This window comes from Gorilla gorilla, chromosome 8 (assembly GCF_029281585.2).
Source record: "Gorilla gorilla gorilla isolate KB3781 chromosome 8, NHGRI_mGorGor1-v2.1_pri, whole genome shotgun sequence".
Classification (NCBI taxonomy): Eukaryota; Metazoa; Chordata; class Mammalia; order Primates; family Hominidae; genus Gorilla; species Gorilla gorilla.
The window spans coordinates 86,672,030-86,688,506 of NC_073232.2; the positions used below are offsets into that span (position 1 = coordinate 86,672,030).

The 16,477-nt window shown below is 37.2% G+C and overlaps 1 protein-coding gene and 1 long non-coding RNA gene across 2 annotated transcripts in view; one reads left to right on the plus strand and one right to left on the minus strand.

Moving 5' to 3' along the window:
• Positions 1-9,309, minus strand: part of CCDC7 (coiled-coil domain containing 7) — a 459,676-nt gene extending 450,367 nt beyond the window's left edge. The window contains exons 1-2 of the mRNA XM_063710186.1: positions 9,249-9,309; positions 1,279-1,329 (exon numbers count right to left, since the gene is read on the minus strand). The gene's annotated coding sequence lies outside the window, so the exon portion shown is untranslated. The remainder of the gene's footprint in view (positions 1-1,278; positions 1,330-9,248) is intronic.
• Positions 1-13,677, plus strand: part of LOC109028654 (uncharacterized) — a 31,968-nt gene extending 18,291 nt beyond the window's left edge. Inside the window, exon 3 of the long non-coding RNA XR_008669017.2 lies at positions 13,488-13,677. This is a non-coding gene — a long non-coding RNA (uncharacterized lncRNA). The remainder of the gene's footprint in view (positions 1-13,487) is intronic.
• Positions 13,678-16,477: the final 2,800 nt, after the last annotated feature.

Here is a 16,477-nt window from a genome sequence, read left to right on the forward strand (position 1 = left end):
AAAGGTGGGGTGCAAGAAAAAGGAAATAGCAAGAAAACCTAATGTAATCTAATCTAAAGCTGAGTCAAATAACAGGAAAACCTAATCTAAGAAAAGAGATTTGGCCTCCCAGAAAAGATGGTTAGGTTACAACCAAAATGTTGACATAGAGTTTGCCACCAAGGAACAGAGAAGCAGGTGCTGGGGAAGAAAAGGAAAAGGACCAAAATGAGAATGCCCGAGGCAGAAGGAATATCATGTACAAAATCGGTATGGTTGGACTGTAGTGTATGAGGGGCTGCATGGTAATGGATTAGTTCGGAGAGAGACCTTGGGCCTTCTTTGTGACGGGTCATGGTAAGAAAGGAAGGACTTATCCAAAGGCCAACTGCAATCATTAACAGTAACAGGCTCAGATTTAGGTCAGGTTTTTGAAAGATTATGTTGGATGATTATGGAGAAAGAACTCCAATGGCACAAAAATGGAGGCAGGGCCGGGCTTGGTGGCTCCCGCCTATAATCCCAGCACTTTGGGAGGCCGAGGCAGGTGGATCACGAGGTCAGGAGATCCAGACCATCCTGGCTAACACGGTGAAACTCCGTCTCTACTAAAAATATAAAAAATTAGCCGGGCGTTGTGGCAGGCCCCTGTAGTCCCAGCTACTCGGGAGGCTGAGGCAGGAGAATGGTGTGAACCCGGGAAGCGGGGCTTGCAGGGAGCCGAGATCGCGGCACTGCACTCCAGCCTGGGCGACAGAGCGAGACTCCAACTCATCTCTCTCTCCCCTCCACCCCCCTCTCTCTCTACTCTCCAACGTCCTACCTATTTCCTCCAGGGTGCTTTTTCTGAAATGCAGATCAGATCACATTACTTTCCCTGTTTTAAGCCATTCTTGTCTTTCTGTTGCCAAGGTGGTCAAACAAATGTGTTGCATGTTAAAAAGAGACATTCGCTATATATCCGTAAATGCATTTGACCTTAACTTCTAAGGTCTCTGCCTCAAAGCTTATATTTTAACCATTCTAAACATATGCAGTTCTTAAACCATGTTGTTTCATATCTCTTTCATATGCATGCCAGTCTGTCTGGCCAGCTTCCATTTCTATGGTCCTATATACAGATTGTTTAAAACTCAACATGTGTCATCTCCTCCTTTCTCCCCTCATCAAGTAAAACTGATTACCTCTCCACATTGTGATCTGTTATTTTACTTTGTATATTTATCTGCTCTGCTACTAAACACACTGCATTGCGATTATTTATTAATGTGTCTATATCTTCTTGTAGTATGTGAGTACCTCAAGGTCAGGGATGCTTGAATTCCCAGTTCTTGACTTCATATCTGGAACCTGGTAGGAATACATAAATATTGAATGAATTAATTGATCAATAATACAATAACTGAATACAAGAATTACCCAAAAAATGAAGATTTGTTAAGGAGTGATAGATTTTAAAAATAGTCTCAAAGGGCCAGGTGCAGTGGCTCATGCCTGTAATTCTGGCACTTTGGGAAGATGAGGCAGAAGGATCACTTGAGGCCAGGAGTTCAAGACCAGCCTGGACAACATAGCAAGACCCTGTCTTTACAAAAATAATACAAAAATTAGCTGGATGCGGTGGTGTGCACCTGTAGTCCCCCAGCTACACAGAAGGCTGAGATGGGAGAATTGCTTGAGCCCAGGAATTGGAAGCTGCAGTAAGCTATGATTGTGCCAGTGTCCCCCAGCCTGGGTAAAAGTGAGGAACTGTTTCTAAAAAAAATAAAAATAAAATAAAATTTAAAAAACAGTCTCAACGATAAATCTTTTAGGCTTTTGGAGACTTCTAATTATGACCAAGATGGTTTAACAGAACCAGTTTTACCATCTTTTCTAAAAAAATTAAGATACTGGACAAAATACATCAAACACCAGTTCTCAAGACATTGAACATTAGACAACAAAAGACAATGATCCCTGAGACAGGAAATAAATGAGAGAAGCCCTGTGAATTGCCCTAGCATACTTCTTGGAGAAAATTTTCAGGTTGCATGCAAGGAGGAGGACAGGACGTCTCTTAGTCTCCCAGAGATGAGAAGATGAACTAGGCATCCAAGAATGCCAAAGTGGCTAGAGTTTGCAGGCAGAGTACCAGAGATGAGACAGCTTCAGAGGAAATGATACCAGAGACCAGTCTCCCTTGAGCAACCAATGAATATATAAGTATATATGTGGGTGTCAGGAAACTACTTGAGGCCAAATACAGAGCTATACAAAATGATTTCAGCAAACAATCCCACAGTTCACACAGGACTAGGAATTACGCCAGAGTGGAAAGCCTCAGACTTCATGGAGCACTAAGTACTGTATTCAAAAAGGTTTGCCTCAGTGTAGGGGCATATTTAGTCCTAGAGGAATACTGCTGCTCTGGTCTACCCCAACTACACACACACAACAAGCTCAAAGTAAGACCCAAAAGATCCTACAGTTTTCAAGTAACTACATTTAAGAACAAAGCTCAATAATACTTATAGGAATACAAAATATCCAACACCCAACATGAAAAAATTCACAACTGTGTGGATTTCAATCAAAAATTACCCAGGTAGGCAAAGAAAAAGAAAAATATGACATAAATTAGGAGAAAACAAATCAATTGAAGTTATCAAAACAAATGCAGATGATAGAATTAGTAGATAGACATTAAATAGTTATAGCTGTATCCCACATGTCCAAGAAGCTAGAGGAAAGACTGAACATGTTACATAAAGACATGGAAGATATAAGAAGAACCACATTAAAATTTTAAAGATAAAATCTATAATATCTGTGATGAAAAACACACTGGATGAATTTATGATAGATTAGACATTGTAAAATAATAGATTAGTGAACCTGAAGACCTAGCAATGAAAACTATCCAAAATAAATAGAGAGAGAAAAAAAAAGTCCGGGTACGGTGGCTCACCCCTGTAATCCCAACACTTTGGAAGGCCAAGGTGGGTGGATCACTTGAAGTCAGGAGTTCAAGACCAGCCTGGCCGACATGGTGAAACTGTCTCTACTAAAAACACCAAAATTTAGCCTGGCATGGTGGCACACACCTGTAATCCCAGTTACTTGGGAGGCTGAGGCAGGAGAATCACTTGAACATAAGAGGCAGAGACTGCAGGGAGGTGAGATCATGCCTCTGCCCTACAGCTTGGGCGACAGCGCAAGACTCCATCTCAAAAAATAAAAAACAAAACAAACAAAACAAAACAAAAAACGCAGAGAAAAAAAGCTAGCAGAGCATCATTGAGCTGGGGAACATTTCAAAAGTCCTAACTAATATTTATGGTATTGGCATCCCCAATAGTGGTTGAGAGAAGGGGAGGAATCTGAAGAAATAATGGCCAAAAAACCTTTCAAATTTGGTAAAAGCTATCAAAACCAAAGATGCAAGAAGCACAAGAAATAGAAGGAAAACTATACCAATATAGGTCATAATCGAATTGGCTACAACCAGGAAAAGAAGAGAAAACTCTGAAAGCAATCAGAAATAATACATTACTGACAGTAATAAAAATAAGAATAACGGAAGACTTTTTGTCAAAAACAAGGCAAGCCAGGAAACAGGGAACCAATGTCTTTAAAGTACTGAAAGGAAAAACTACCAACCTAGGACTTTCACTCAGTAAGAAAGTACAACATCTTCGCAGTGAAATTATTTTCCAAAAAGAAACGAAATAATTATTTTGTTCTGAGAACTAAAAGAATTTACCTTATCACACCAGCTCTGTAAGAAATGTTAAAAGAAATCCTTGAAGCAAAAGGAAAACAATACCAGATGGAAATCTAAGTCTACACAAAGGAGTGAAGAGCACCGGAATGGTAACTACATAGGAACATTTGAAGACATTTTTATACTCTTCAAATCATTTCAAAGATAATCAACTGTTTAAAGCACAAATAATAATGTATAGTGGGGCTTGAAACATATGTAGAGTAAACTGCATGAAAATAGCACAAAGACCAAGAGGGGAAAAATGGACTGATATTGTTCTAGATTTTTACTATTTATGTAGTGGTATCATATTATGGGAAAGTAGACTATGTTAAGTTAAATAGATATTCTATAAATTCTAATGAAATTACTAAAATAATACAACAAAGAGTTATAGCAAATAAGTCAACAAGGAAGATAAAATGGGTCATTAAAAAACTCAATCTCGGCCGGGCATGGTGTCTCACACCTGTAATCCCAGCACTTTGGGAGGCCAAGGCATGTGGATCACCTGAGGTTAGGAGTTTGAGACCAGCCTGGCCAACTTGGCAAACTCCATCTCTACTAAAAATACAAAATTAGCAGGGTGTGGTGGCAGGTGCCTTTAATCCGAGCTGTTTGTGAGGCTGAGGCAGGAGAATCATTTGAATCTAATAGGTGGAGGCTGCAGTGAGCCGAGATCATGCTACTGCACTCCAGCCTGGATGACAGAGTGAGGCTTCATCTCAAAAAGAAAAAAAAAAACTTAATCTAAAAGATGGTACAAAAAGAGGAAGAAAAGACCAAACAAAAAGTGGACAAATAGAAAACAAATAACAAGATGGTAGATAATCACACTAAATATAAATGGTCTAAACATACCTGTTAAAAAGCAGAAATAGGCAGATTTGATAATGTTATGACCAGGATGTTTGTATCTCCCCATAATTTATATGCTGAAACCTAATCACCAATGTGAAGCTAATAGGAGGCAGAGCCCTTAAGAGGTGATTAGGCCATGAGGACAGTGCCCCAATGAGTAGAATTAGTGACCTTTAAAAGAGGACCCAGAGAGTTAGAGCTGCCTCACTCCTCCCACCATGTAAGGAAACAACTAGAAGCCACCATCTATGAACCAGGAAGCAGGCCCTCACCAGACACTGAATTTGCCTTAATCTTGAGCTTCTCAGGCTCCAGAACTCTGAGAAATAAATTTCTTTTGTTTATAACCTATTTGAGTTTATTTTATTTTGTTATAGCAGTCCAAATGTACAAGACAGATGAGAAAGCAAAATCCAATACAATTCTGCCTAAAATAAACTCACTTTAAATAGAAAGGCACAAATAGAATAAAAGGATAGAAAGATAGACTGTACTAAAATAAAATCAAAAGAAAGATGCAGTGGTTATGTTAATATTAAATAAAGGAGACTTTAAAGAAAAGAATACTACCAGAGATAAAGAAGATTATTTCGTAATGATAAAGTTATCACTTCTTCAAGAGAACATAGTAATCTAAAATGTATATGAAGCTAATAACAGAGCTTCAAAATACATAATGCAAAAACTGATAGAATAGCAAATAATAGAGATTTCAACAACTCTCTCAATAATTGATAGAGGAAGTAGACAGAATATAAGTAAAGATACAGAAGACTTGGACAACACCATGAACCAATTTGACCTACATGACATTTGCAAAACACTGCATCCAACAATACAAGAATGCACATTTTTTTTTCGGTTCACATGGACTGTTTACCAGAATAGACCATATTTTGTGGCACATAACAAGTCTCAAAACATTTATAATGGTTCAAGTTACACAAAGTTGTTCTCAGACCTTAATGGAATTATATTAGAAATCAAAAAGTAACAAAAAGATATCTAGAAAAGATCTAGAAATATCTGGAAATAAAATAATACAGATCTAGAAAAAATCAAAGGGAAAATGAATCAAAGGAGAAAGTATAAAGTATTTTGAGTTGAATGAAAATACAACATACAAAAGCTTGTGAGATGCAAGTGAGGCAAGGAAATATAGCACTAAGTGCCTATATTAGACAAAAAGAAGACTTCAAATCAATGTCCTCAGTTTCTACCTTTTAAAAAAGAATAGCAAATGAAAACCAAAATTAGACATTAACAGAAGAAGATAAAATTCAGACAGAAATCAATGAACTAACAAATCAACATATAGAGAAAATTAATAAAACCAAAAGCTGGTTCTCTGATAGGATAATAAAAATTGACAAACGTTTAGCCATACTGATCAGGAAAGAGAGAAGGCAGAAATCAATAATTCATGAATGAGAGAAGTGATATCACTACAGATTGCAGAGAAAATAAAAGAATCATAAGGGACTTATATATAATAGTTCTCTTTATGTCCATAAATTCAACAATTTAAATAAAATAGATAAGTTTCTTGGAAAAAAAACAAACTACCAAAGCTTATTTAAGGACATTTAGGCCAAGCATGGTGGCTCATGCCTGTAATCCCAGCACTTTGGGAGGCCAAGATGGATGAATCATTTGAGGTCAGGAGTTCCAGACCAGCCTGGCCAACTTGGTGAAACTAAAAAAATACAAAAATTAGCCGGGCAGTAGTGGCACACACCTGTAATCCCAGCTACTCTGGAGGCTGAGGCAGGAGAATCACTTGAACCCGGGAGGCAGAGGTTGCAGTGAGCCGAGATTGTGCCACTGCACTCCAGTCTGGGTGACAGAGTGAGACCCTGTCTCAAAAAAAAAAATTCATCTAATTAATTTTGAAAAAATATATCCTAACTCATTCTTTCAGCCAGCATTGCTCTTTACTCTTTTACTAAAACCAGATAAAGACATTATAATAAAATAAATTCACAGAAGAATATCCCTCATGAATATATGTACAAAAAAACTAAATAAAACTTTAGCAAATAAAATCCAACAATATATCAAAAGGAAAATTCATCATGAACAAGTGGGGTTTATCCCAGGAATGCAAAGTTGATCTAACATTTAAAAATAAATGAATGTGATTTGCTATATTTTTTAAAAGAGGGAAAAGAAAAGCCATATCACAATATCAATTAATGTACAAAAAGAATTTGACAAAATCCAACTTCCATTTCCAATCTTAAAAAAATCTCTTGGCAAGCTAGGAGTAGAATGGGACTTTCTTAACCTACTGAAAAACATTGATGAAAAGTCTGCACTTAATTTTTTAAGTACCATTTACAATAGCATCACAGATATGAAATATTTGATGATAAATCTGACAAGATGTATGCAAGACCTGTACACTAAAAGCTACAAACAATTGCTGAGATATATTAAAGATGATCTAAATAAATGGAGATATATACTATGCTCATGGATGAGACATTAAATATGGCTAAGATGTCCACAAGTAAGACTAAATTTTGCTAAAATCTTAGGCTAAGATTGACTAATAGGTCATCTGAAAATTTACTTATTAGTTCAAAGTAATCTCAATAAAAAATTCCAGCAGAATCTTTTGTAAAAATCAACAAGCCAATGCTAAAATTATATGAAAATATAAAAACTTGGAATAGCCAGCAAAATTTTGAAAGAGAAGACCAATTTGAAAGAGAGAGAACTTTCATTACCTGACTTCAAGACTTATTATAAAGCTATAGTAATTATGACAGTGTGGTATTGATTTTTAAAATAGGCAAATAGATCAATAGAACAGAATGGGGTCTAGAATAAACCCACATATAAAGGGTCAATTGATTTTCAACAAAGTTGCAAAAGCAACTCAGTGGAGAAAGGGCAGTGTTTTAAACCAATTGTGCTGTAAAAATTGGATAGTCATAGGCAAAAAATGAACTTTGATTTATACCCCCACCATATAAAAATAACTCTAAGTAGATCAGAGAACTAGATGTAGGAACTAGAACTATAAACCTCTAGACCAAACATGAGAAAAAGTCTATCTGTAAACTTGAGTTAGGCAAAGAATTTCATAGACACCACACCATAAACATGACTCATAAAATGAAAAAGATAAGTTGGACATCATCAGAATTTAGACTAAGAGAAAATATTTGCAAATTACATATCTGATAGGGAACTTACATACAGAATACATAAAAACTCTCAAAATTTAATAATAAAAAACAGGCAAGCCATAAAAAATGAGAAAAAGATTTTAACATACACCTTATTAAAGAAGGTATGTGGATGGCAAGTTGAGCACTTGCTTAACATCATCAGTCATTAAGAAAATGCAAATTAAAATCACAATGAGATACCACTATGTTTGTGATATCAAAAATTAAAAAGAGCAACTATACCGAGTGTTGATGTAGATGCAGAATAACAAACATTAATATATTTCCAGTGGAGAAGTAAAATGACATAATTGGTTTGGGGCAGTTTCCTAAAAGGTTACACATACATATCATGTAATCCAGCCATTTTGCTTCTAGGTATATAGTTAAGAGAAATGAAATCATATGTCCATGCAAAGACTTGTACATAAATATTCATAATTCATAAATATTTAATCAATCTATCGCTTGTGTGAATTAAAATTCACCTCCTTGTAAATAGGAAATCACTTTATAGAGTAGTACCTTTTAATCAGGGGAGGGTCCCTGAAGTTAAGTGAGTTATAGCTGACTATTTTTCTGCATCTAATCATCCACTAACAGGTGACTTTTAAAGAACATGAGGCTATGGGATGGTAGAAGGGGAACTTGGGGAAATTATTCCAGATGAGGAAAATATATCTTGTGGCTAGCCTAAAAGACAAATGAATTAAAAGAAAGTGAAAAAGTTGAAATACAGGAGACAGCCAGGCTTAAAAGTCATGCTATGGTGTGAATATGTCCCCCAATGTTCATGTGTTGAAAACTTAATCTCCAATGCAACAGTGCCGAGAAATGGGACCTTGAAGAGTGATTACATCATGAGGGATCTGCCCTCATGAATGCATTAACGTCGTTATCACAGGACTGGGTTTATTATCACGAGACTGGATTTGTTATAAAAGTGAGTTCAGCCCTCTCTTGCTCTTTTCCTTGTACTCTCTTCCCCTTCCACCTATTGCTATGGGATAAGGCAACATGAAGGCCCTCACAGAATGCTGGTCCCATGCACTTGGACTCCCCAGCTACCAGAATTGTGACCACATAAATTTCTGTTCATCATAAATAACCTGTTCTGTTGTTATAGCTGCACAAAACAGACTAAGATAGTCATTAATTTAAATTTTTAATAAATTAATTTTTAAAAACTGTTGAACATTATTCAAGGAAACTGTGGTAACAGACATTGAGTGTATTTCTACAAGAAATGTTGACCCCATTTGACAACATTTGGGGATTTCTCCACAGCTGGATCACACTCCTCCCACCTTGTTATCCTCCCTCCTCCTAGAATCCTCTCCAACTCACCTCGCTCCATACTCCACCCTAACCACCAGGTCATTTCCCCATGAAGCAAAGGGAGAAAAGAAGTAGGTTCAACAGCCACAAAGAAGTGAAAAGTAGTTGCATATGTTGAATCTAAAAGAGTATTTTCTACTAACCACCAAGACTGCCTTCTGCCTGATTTCAAGGGGCCAGCTCTGGGAAAGTTAGCAGTGCATCTGAATTCAGTGAAGGTCTTGGAGGAGAACCAAATCACCACATTCGGAAGAGTTCCAGGAACTCTGGGAGGCTGTACATTCCAAACAGAGAGAAAGAACACAGAAAGCAAGACTTGAAGTGGAGCCCAGAAAGGAATCTAGTAACAGGAGGCATTGAGTGGGAAAAATGAGCATTTTAAATTAAAGTTGCTCAGGAATTCTCAGAATCAATAGATAGTCTAAATAATGTTTGAAATATGCTTTTTACAGCATTCCTTTCTGTTCATTAGACTTCTTACTACAATTCTGAACTAGAGTGCTAACAGAGAATAGCCTATGGAGGAGAACACTGGCTGATTCCGAGTAATAAATATGCCCCTGTGTACATACACAAAACAAAGTGGGATATTCATAACAAGCATAGTATTAGTGACTAGAGGCTGCTTCTAGGCACTATTTCACTTTTTACAGTTTCACAATAATAGTATATGGTATTGGGGGCATCATTATCTATCAATACGTGGAGAAATATAATATTAAAGGAAATCTGGAAATTTTAGCAAGCACATCAGAGAAAGTTTATTTTTAAAATTAAGTTCACCAAGGATATTCTGACACATGCCACAACATGGATGCACCTTGAGGACATTACACCAAGTGAAATAAGCCAGTCACAAAAAGACAAATACTATATGATTCTGCTTACATAAGGATCTAGAGTAATCAATTTCATAGAAAGAGAAAATAAAGTGTCAGAAGCTGAGGGTAGGGAGGAATGGGGACTTATTTAATGGGTATAGAGCCTCGATTTTGCAAGATGAAAAAGTTCTGCAAATTGGTAGCACAACGATGTGAATATACTTAATAATATTGAACTGTACACTTACAAATAGTTAAGATAGTAAATTTCATGTTCACATATTTTACCGTAATTTTAAAAAATATCTAAGGTAATGAAAAAAGTAAGTTCACCAGTAACCAGACTTTCCGAAAAGCATCTGCAGAAGCATTGACTAAACCTGAAAAATAAAAATATGTTGAATAGAATATTTTTAAGTACGTAGTTAGAAGAAAAAATAAAGTAAGTGGGCATTTAGTCCCAATATAGGCTCATCACTGTGTGAGGTCCTTTTACGTAGATTATCGTAGTAAATTCTCATCATAAACCTGAAAGTAGATATTCTAATCCTGATTTTGAAAATCAAAAACTTTAGGTATAAAAAGGACAAATCCGTTGCTTAAGAGTTCACAGTTGATAAGTAGCAGAGGGCAACAATTGATTGTCTAATACTGGAAAATAAGAGGTTTATTATAATGAAAGTTTGGCAAATTAAGGTAAGAAATACTCTTCTTACCCTTTCTACGTTATTTTCACTTTTCTTTCTAACTATACTGAATCCTGAGAAGAAAATTAAAACAAAGTTAATCTAGCATTTATGGAGAAAACTTTGGGAAAAAACTTTGAGAGTTTCTTAACTTAATTAGCATGAGATTTTGGAGCTGGAAGTAATTATCAAGGTACCTGACAGAAAACAGTGTCCTGACCAGGTGTAGTGGCTAACATCTGTAATCCCAGCACTTTGGGAGGCTGATGGGAGAGCATTGCTTGAGGCCAGGAGTTCAAGATCAGCCTGGGCAACATAGCAAGGCCCTGTCTCTACAAAAAAAAAAAAAAAAAAATTAAAAAGTAGCCAGGCAGGGTGGCCCACACCTATAGTCCCAGCTACTTGGGAGGCTGAAGCAGGAGGATCACTTGAGTGCAGGAGTTCCAAGCTGCAGTGAGCCATGATCATGCCACTGCACTCCAGCCTGGGTGACAGAGCAAGACCCTATCTCTAAAAAAATAAAAAGGCCAGGCTCGGTGGCTCACGCCTGTAATCCCAGCACTTTGGGAAGCCAAGGCGGGTGGATCACGAGGTCAGGAGATCATCCTGGCTAACATGGTGACAGTATTTAATTAATTACATGAGGCATTCCACATTTTATTATAAAATAAGCTTTGTGTTAAATGAATTTTCCCAACTAGAGGCTAATTGAAGTGTTCTGAGCATGTTTCTGGTTGGCTAGGCTAAGCTATGATGTTTGATAGGTTAGTGTATTCAATGCAATTTTGACTCACGATATTTTCAACTTACAATGGGTTTATTGGGGCATAACCTCATTAAGAGGAGAAGCATCTGTATTTTTCTTATTTAATAATATCCTCTGGCTGTGATTATACATTTCTACCAATTACATTTACCATCCATGTTGCTAAAAGGAGCCATAAAGATAAACACCATTAACAGAAATGTCAGCCTGAGAACATATTATACGTACTTCACATTCTGTCCTGTAGGTCTATTTCAAAGCCTACGGAGTAGATTAGGATCTAGCACCTAAAAAGCACTAAATGTGCTTCTTATATACCATTCTCCAGTCACTTAGTTTCTCCAAACTATTGTACAGTTATTTCTAAATCATTAGCAAAACAGATCAATTTTAAAAATATATTAATTATAATTTTTCGAGATTTTTATGTTCAACGTTTTCTGACCTCACAGCTAAAGTTACAATGTTTTTACCTTACTAATTGGTATACTGTGCATGAAAGAAGGAAAATCCCGAAAAACCTTAGAAAGGATTTGAGCAACTATGTTAGTAAACTTCTTTTTTTTTTTCTTTGAGACGTTGTCTCACTCTGTAGCCCAGGCTGGAGTGCAGTGGCACAATCTCAGCTCACTGCAAGCTCCGCCTCCCGGGTTCACGCCATTCTCCTGCCTCAGCCTCCGGAGTAGCTGGGAATACAGGCGCCCGCCACCACGTGGCTAATTTTTTGTATTTTTAGTAAAGACGAGGTTTCACTGTGTTAGCCAGGATGGTCTCCTGACCTCGTGATCCACCCACCTCAGCCTCCCAAAGTGCTGGGATTAGAGGCGTGAGCCACCGCGCCTGGCCTGTGTTAGTAAACTTCTAATCCTGTTTAGGAATTTCCTCCCCAGTGTGCCTGACAGACTGTCATTCCACCTCTGTGGAATGACACCATCTAATGAGATCGTCTTTTAGATACTCTATTTGATGGAACGTTTTGGTTTGCTGTGTGTGTGTGTGTGTGTGTGTGTGTGTGTGTGTGTGTGTGTGTGTGTGTGTGTTTGTTTGTTTGTTTGTTTTATTGATCTAAAAGCTTCATCTCTTCAGCTCCCTCTAATTGTTCCTAGTTTTATCCTTGGGAGTAAAGCAAATGTAGTCTCTCTTCTGTATGACAGCCGCTCAGTATATGGAAACTGCTATAACATGTGCTACCCCGCCTCCCTGATCCTGTTTCCCACTCTGCCAGTATTTAAGTTTTCTCAAGACAAGGGATCTTTCGAGAAGTCCTCTCATGTCACCTCTCTAGAACTCTTTTCATCCTGGTTGCACTCTTTTGCACTCAGCTGAGAAAAAGAGATTCAAATGAGATGTAATTCTAAATTTTAAACGTAAGTTGATTCATGTTCACTGTGCCTTCCTCAAACATCCAGTCTAAAACAGAACCTTGTTTATAATTTTTCATGGTACTGTGTTCTATGCCTTCATAGCACTCATCATGACTTCTACTTCTACTTTTAATTAACTTATGCATTTAATTTAGATTACACTTAAAATTATTCACTGTACCTTTAATAACTTAAGTAAACATACAGTATCTGTTTCCCCCACTGGTCTCTTAAGTTCTATGAGGGGCAGGAACTGTATCTATTTTCCTTACTACCTAATTCTTGCTGTCAGTGTAATAACTGGCACACAGTAGGTATTAATCAATAGGAATTGACAGATTTAAAGATGTTGGATAAAATGAAATTTATATTATAGACATAATTTTAAAATGCAGAGCAGGATTGTCTATTTAGAAAATGTATCCTAGAAGATATGAAGTGGATTTTAAAGAGAACAAGTGTCCTGGATAGAGAAAGAAGAGAAGGGAAAATTCTCATGCACGTAGCGCATCATCTAGTAAGGTGGAGACTAGTCTGCAGTGGTTCACCAAAAATTCATTCTCCCCTTCTTCCTCCTGAGCATGCGGTTAAACTACATTTTCAGACCTCCCTTTCTGTTAGATGACCTACTTACTGGTGACTAAGTTCTTACCAATGGGTAATGAACATAAGTGATGGTGAACACTTCTGAGTTTCCGTCTTAGAAGTGGTTATGTTTTCTCCTTGCCCTTTTCTCTCCTCCCAGCTGACTAGAACCCAGACAGGACTCTGACTCAGCCTCCACGCAGACAACAGCAAGGCCATAGAGATGGTGGAGCCATACACCGGAGGAGCCTGAGTCACTCTGTGACTGCCCAGAGAAAAGCTGTCCCATTCACCTGAGCTGGACACCTTGGACTATTATGTGGAAGGGAAATAAACTTCTTTGCTCTTTAGGCTGCATCACTGGATCTCTTCCCATGACTTACCCTTTGCCCCAACTAATGCATCTGGGATTTGGAAAATGCTCAATCTATACTTACTGGATTTTTTACATTTTAAAAAATAAAAATAGGCTGGGCATGGTGGCTCATGCCTGTAATCCCAGTGCTTTGGGAGGCCTAGGCAGGCAGATCACTTGAGGTCAGGACTTTGAGACCAGCCTGGCCAACATGGTGAAACCTCGTCTTTACTAAAAATACAAAAATTAGCCAGGTCTGGTGGCAGGTGCCTGTAATCCCAGCTACTCAGGAGGCTAAGGCCAGAAAATCGCTTAAACCCGGGAGGTGGAGGTTGCAGTGAGCTGAGATCGCACCACAGCACTCCAGCCTAAGCGACAGAATGAGACCCTGTAACAAAATAATAAAATAAAATAAAAATAAAACAAAAAGCAAATATAAATATTAATTGGATTCCTAATATAGAGAACGGCATATGTAACATAGCCAAAAAGAACCTAGTTACTAAAAGAGGTAATGAGCATGCCCGAAACAAGAGGCTAATGACAAGATTAGTGAGAAATTATCAGTGGTGATTAAGTTGGGAAAGTATTTATGGCTACTATTATAAAGTATAATTTTTTTTCCCAACTCTCATGTCCCTACCCCTTACAATGAATAAATGTTAGCATTTTAAAAAATTTAATTCAGACTGTTTTTCTCTTAAAAAAAAAAAAAAAAAAACTAGAACCTTTCAAGTGAAATTACAACCCAATCCCCTATAATTATCCTCCCTGGAGGAGGTTTTTCAGCATACCTCTCAAAACGAGGCACCTACCTCTGAACTCCAAATAAGGGCTGACCACAAAAGTATAAAGCGTCCATTACTCACTGGGATCTGAGCAGTACAATTCTATTAATAGAGTCCTAGATTGCACTGCTTACTTAATAACTGCTTAACACTATTTGCTCATGTTAAACTTGAAATTTGCTAAAACTGCCTAACCATCCTTCCCATCAACTTCTACCACCAGTTCTCCCTTTTCTATGCTAGTAAAATGTGTGAAATTGACTACTAACATAAGCGCACAACCTAACATTTACTACTTGTCATTTTTATCCTGCTGATTTTAGTCTATTAATGGTGGGGCATCATTTTTCCTCTGGTGAAATTTTGGCATCAGATAGCAGGCATTGCCCACTTAAGAGCATTAAAAAAATTCTGGGTGGATCCCAGCACTCCCAATATTCTATATCAAGACTATCACTTGGGTTCTTTTCCAAAACCAGTTAACACATCAGGCTGCTACAGGGTGCCTGGTGAAAGTAGGGCTCTATTTTTATTTTTGTTTTGTTTTCTTTTGTTCTCAATCTGAAAAAGTTTTATTTAAAAGTTGCCAGACATTTTCTGCCACAAGCAGTAGTGACATCAATTATCCCTTGGAACAGATTTCCTTTGTTTTGGAAAAATTACATGAAGGAGCTCTTTAGTTATATTTCCCCCAATTGTTCTGTGGATTGTTCTTTGGCAACATGGAACAAGTATTTTGTTTTGTTTTGTTTGTTTTTGTTTGCTTATCAAGGGCACAATGGGTGAAATTAGTCAGTGCTGATAGATTTCCAGACAATATTATTGAATGACAAAAGTAACATTCACAGGAGTGTGTATAATTCCATATATGTAAGACAAGTGACAAAGTATGTGTATGTATGAATATGTTTATAAATAAATATATACATATAGAAAAAGTAGCTTAAGCTGTACACCAGACTGTGAACATGGGCTGGTCTTATAGTATAAGGAGAAAAGTAAGAGCAGATAACACAGATAAAAATAGAAAAAGATATTTTTATAAAGAAGTACACTAAAAATCAACACTGCTCATGAGAGATGACAGAAAGATTGGACTTTGCTAAACTAGTGTGGGGGCTCAAAGTTGTTACAGTTTAAATATTTTTTAGATGAGATCTTATTTTGTAGCCACAGGCTTGTGAGGTTTAGGGACACATGTATTATAAAATGAATATTTTTTAAAGCCTATATGCAAACTAAGAGAAAGGTGATGATGGCTTTCATCTATGGCTAAAGCAGGTGCAGATTATCTCAAGAGTTTCTGTTAATAGATTTTTTTAATGTTCTTTGAGAAGAAACTGTAACAGTGTCTCATCCTTAAGAACAAAGAAAAGAAATGTTAACCAACACGGATTTGATTACAGATGGTGGAATAAAGTAGGTAGCCTAGAATAGCTTCTCATATTCTAACTCTACGATAGGTATTATACTCATTTAACATACGATGGTTATGTACATTTTACGTATCTATTTTACAGATGTTGAAGTTGAGTCTTGGAAAATTTTAGCAGGTTTCCTAAAATCACTCTGCTTGAATTTCAGCTTGTTTATATAGTTACAAAGCCCATATACTTCTCACTAGAGCATAAAACATCTATGCTAGATTTAGAATCCACTTAAGAATGTGACACCTATATCCTGCATTTGTCCCAGCAGCCTGTATTCGAGTTCATAGAATTGTCACCTACCTTCTCTCTCATTTTGTATTAATCCAAATGTTCTTTGTGTTTCTTGCTCCAATTTATAGATCCTTCATTAAATGTTTTTAGGCTCTATGAACCTACGCAATCTGCACACACTTTATTTCTCTGATCTCGTTTCCTTTCTCACCCCACTCCAGCCACTCTGGCCTCCTTGTTGTTCCTTGCTGTGACGAACATGCTCCTGCCCCGGGGCCTTTGCACATGCTGTTACCCCTGCCTAGGACATTCTTCCATTAGACAGCCACTTGCCTTTGCTTTCTCT